Genomic DNA, 4,614 nt, shown 5'->3' on the forward strand with positions numbered 1-4,614 from the left:
CACCCTATTCTCAACAGAGGAAGCATTCATTAGGGTAATGAGAAATCACTGCAGTTACGAAAAATCCCCTGTTCCACTATCCATATTCATATCCCTCATTTAGTTATTTTGGGTCTAATATTAATCAAGCACTTGTGCATCAGATTGTCCTGGGGTCTCATATGTTATTTGCTCTTTCAGTTCTCATACATATTGTTTGTCTGAGTGCAAGGCTATTTCCGGGAGGACCTCATTGGAATAGGTTCCATGGATTCTGCCTCTTTCTACTCTCATGATAATTTTATTTCATGCACCTTGCGGACCTTCCTACTGTTGGGCCTTGGTCAGATTTATTTCATTCCACCTTGGCAGAGATTCCTATTTTGGTTAAATACCTGGGATTAACATGAAAGTTTTAAAGATGTTTCCAAGTACTACTTGTACAGTTATACATTATATATATATATATATATAAAATATACTTTTGCTACAAAAAATCAAATACATTAAAGAGAAATCATCAAAAAATGTATTGAACTGGGCAGTGTTCATAGTACAGAGTATTACAAGCCCTTGTTAGGTGCTCATCTATCATCTTGTGCTTCTTTTATTATCATATTAAATTTTTATTAAAATTTCTTGTTCTATTTTCTATCATCTTTGGCCATATGGTACCTAGTTGTATCCATAGAACTCATTTCAGCCCCTGACACATAGTAGGTACTCAGTAATATCGCTCTTGTTGGACAATACTTGAACAATACTTAGCCAAAAATGCTGTCATCCCAATTGTGCTTTTGTAACTGAAATTTATACAGTCCTGATCATAAACAATTGAGCTAATTAGAATTCAGAAACACCATGATTCCTTGTCCATTATTATTTTGAAGGTGTTGTTTTCCAAACTGTATATTTTCCAAATATACAGTGACTGTAAATGGAGTAGTAGCGTGAGCCTTATCATAGAAGTTTGTTAGCATATATTAAATTAAAAAGTGACTATCCTGGTTAGCAAGAAGATAAGTTTATATTCACTATAAAAACATTCTGAATGGGATAGAAAATGGCAGTGCCAGACCGTTTGACCCAAGAAAGGAATTAAAAAAGACTTTGTGAGTCAAAGGTCTTATCAAGCCCAGCGCTCCTTTCAGCCTTTACTTGGTTAAATAAAGAATTTTGGAGTCCTCGCACTTTGTTTTTTAACCAGGCAGTAGAAGCTGGGTGGATGTGCCGTGGCATCTGCTAATTTGATGAACTCACTCCCTTTTCAGCGCCAACCTTATTCCAATTAAAGGCAGAAAACCAGGAGGCAAGCGTTAACAGTTTAAGAATGGATTCTTAATTTCGTAATTGTACAATCAGTAAATGTTTGTTTAGCTTCTACAAGTTGAGGGTCCATGAGGAAAATACTAAAGAACATCCTTTTGAAGAACCAACAAGAAGGTAGTATAGAAAAGGAGGAATTTCCCGATCTGCCACGCCTCCCAGAGCCTAGCGAGCTGTGGTTTCCATCTGTGCACCTTCCTAAGAGCTGCAGGAACAGAGGTCATTTCCCAGCCTCAGGCAGGCAAAGGCTCCTGGGATTTGAATCATAAAACCTTTAAGTGAACTCTGACCGAGCCGCCTCCTGAATGACCGTCTCCTACTTCCTCAAGCAGAGCACAAGCGGACAGCTGTTAGCAGAGTCTGAATGTGTTTGGAATTTTGGGTTGTTTGTTTCCGTTTTGTTTGTTTTTCAGTGCACAAGTGTGCCCTCTTCTAACAACCAGGAATGCCATTAATTTGACTGAAATTCTAACTGACCTATTCTGCTATTAAAGCTTTTCACTCTACTTTTAGAATATCCACTTACTTGAGGATTCTAAATTACTACAATCGGATGGAATATGAGAACTTCTTTGGCCTCATTCAGAGAAGTCCCCTCCTCCACAACGAACACTCGGCTCGTATCCACTCTTTCACATTCCATGGCTGTTCTAAGTACATTTTCTCTGTTATGGTGTGAGTGCGTGTATGCGTTTTGTTATGCTTGATGGGAGTCTTAATTTCCAGGAGTCTCCATCGCGGGTCTGTCTGTTCTGCAAGGTCGATTTATTCGAGAAGAGAATGAGCAGTGACTGTAATTAACTCAGGTTTTCACCTAATTGATTATGATTTGACCGGAAAGGAGGCCTTAATTTTCGCGCAGCAGGCCCTGTGGCTTAGCTGGCTAAAGCGCCTGTCTCGTAAACAGGAGATCCTGGGTTCGAATCCCAGCAGGGCCTCTTGAGGTGTCTGTTTTCCCTCCTAAAAAACTTTACTAATCACAGTATCCAATCCACTGGAAGTCGTTTGTCTGATGTCTTCTTTAATCACAGTATCCAATCCACTGGAAGTCGTTTGTCTGATGTCTTCCTTTAATCACAGTATCAAATCCACTGGTTCGAGGTTTTTTTTAACCTCTTCTACCTGCATTCTCAATGACCCTCAGGCTCTCTACTGATGGTCTATCATATCGTTATACTGTACTGGAATTTAACTACTTAGGTGTTCAAGATCAATTATGAATAGAGATTTCCAGAATAAAATTGGAAAACTTTTTATTCAAAGCATTTAAAAATATATTCTGCTGGTTTCTCAAACTCCAAGCAATCTTAAGTTATACATAGATGAAAAATGGCTGCAATTTATCGAACACTTACTATGTTGCATTTTTGTCTTTCCTAAGCATACCTTTAAATACCTAAAAACACTCACAAAAGTAAGCATTATTATGCATATTTTAGAGATGAGAAAACTGAGAACTGGAGAGAAATGAAGTAACTTGCCCAAATCACAGCTAGGAAATAAATGACCAAATTAGGGTCTAAACCTAATATTTTCCAGTTCAAAGTCATGGTTTAAAATGTCAGATAATCTTATTTTAAAAATCAAACAGTATCCAGTATGGTTTAAAATAATAGTTCTTAAAATTGTATGGCACATAAACTCATTAGATTATCTGATGAAAACTTGCCAATGACCACCACCAAAAAATGCTCCAACAGACATATTGGATAAATTTTTTATATTCTTTGAAGGTGTTCACTGATCCCCTTAAGCTCTTAGGTGTCCATGAACCACTGAAAAAAAAAAATCCTTGACTTTCATAAACCAATAAAGTAAATCACAAATGGGTATTAAGGAAACATAGTAGTTATAGGGGCATGTTTTACTTCTTGATGTTGATTTTTATGGGACTATTATTCCCTCTCCTAGGCTGGCTAAAGTTGGGCCATTAGAGGCAAACATCTGGTCGTCAGTGTCATGACTCTGGGCCAGCAGATCAGTTTCAAGAAGTTATATTTCTGGATGTGAGATCACTGAAATGAGTTCTGAAAGAAAATCTGTGCAGACAAACAACTCTTAGAGCTGGCCCCAAGCAGCAGAAGATCTACCTTTATCTATTTTAGCTGATAGCTATGAAACATTCATTCATCTCCTCATTCCAAAAATTATGTATTGTATGCCTACTCATTCAGCATGTGCAAAGGTGAGCTGAACAGGTCTGGTCTCCACCTCGAAGGAGTTAAGAACTTAGTGGGAAGGAAGGAGGAGATAGAAATCAATTACATAATCACAGACAGAAATATAATATCATGACTATGATAAATGCTACAAAAAAGAATGACTGAGATTTAGGAGAACATAAATGAGAAATTCTGTTTAATCTGGGAAGTCACAGAAGGAGACACTTGAGTTGCAAAAAAGGGGAAGAATTATGTAGGAAAGAGAGGCAGAGCATATTGTTTTCTTTTTGGAAGACAGATTTAAAATGAAAAAGAGTAGATTTTAAGCAACTTAACCAGAAGTGCAGAAAACATAAATGTAAAAAATAATAAAAGGGAACTGGCATCAAGTTTTAGGGAGAAAATCCCCCCTAATGAGAAAGAACCTATTTCTGCAACTCCAGGGGAAGGATTGCTGACAGTGACTTTTTTTCCAAGATATTTTTAGAGTAAAACTTTGACAGAAATAAAGTAAATGCATCCATTCCTTTTCCTTAATTTTAGATCAATAATTCATAGTGCTATCCTTTCTCTCTCTATCTAATGATGATGAATTCACCAATGTTTTAGTGAGAAGGTATTTGTGCTAACAGGGAGTTCTCTTTGGAAATTTTAACTCTCCATTCTGTTTCTTATTGGAAGTTCTTAACTACCAAAATAAGAGGAATTGGAGGTCAACTCTTCTAAGGTTATTTGAACCCCAAGTGAGGTTATGTAAGGAGGCTTAATGGAGCTTTGTAGACTCCTCATACTCAGCAAAGAACTGAGTTGGTCTCCTTACAGCGCAAACTCAACAGAAAACTCCTAAGATTCTGCACTGGGGCATAGATTAAAAAGTGAAGTGGCTCTCAATTCAATTCAGAGATGTTTTCTTCCCTCTAAAGAAAGCACTATTCATTCAATGGACCAAATTGTTATTGTAAAAAAACAAAATCTGTCTATATATGAATGCAGAGAAAAGGCTGGCAATAAAGTGACTGACCATGCACAGAAGAGAAAGGAGCATCGAGTTTTAGGTGATAAAATATCTATGCATTTCCTGGATCTGCCATTAACCAAATGTGGGCTTTTGTTAAGGGATTTGATTATCCTAACTTATATTTTATTC

At 37.0% G+C, this 4,614-nt stretch overlaps 1 non-coding gene across 1 annotated transcript; it reads left to right on the forward strand.

Annotated features, from left to right (window-relative positions):
• Positions 1 to 2,169: 2,169 nt before the first annotated feature.
• TRNAT-CGU (transfer RNA threonine (anticodon CGU)) lies at positions 2,170 to 2,243 on the forward strand. The gene has a single exon. It is a non-coding gene; the product is annotated as a tRNA-Thr (tRNA).
• Positions 2,244 to 4,614: the final 2,371 nt, after the last annotated feature.

This window comes from Physeter macrocephalus, chromosome 18 (assembly GCF_002837175.3).
Source record: "Physeter macrocephalus isolate SW-GA chromosome 18, ASM283717v5, whole genome shotgun sequence".
Classification (NCBI taxonomy): Eukaryota; Metazoa; Chordata; class Mammalia; order Artiodactyla; family Physeteridae; genus Physeter; species Physeter macrocephalus.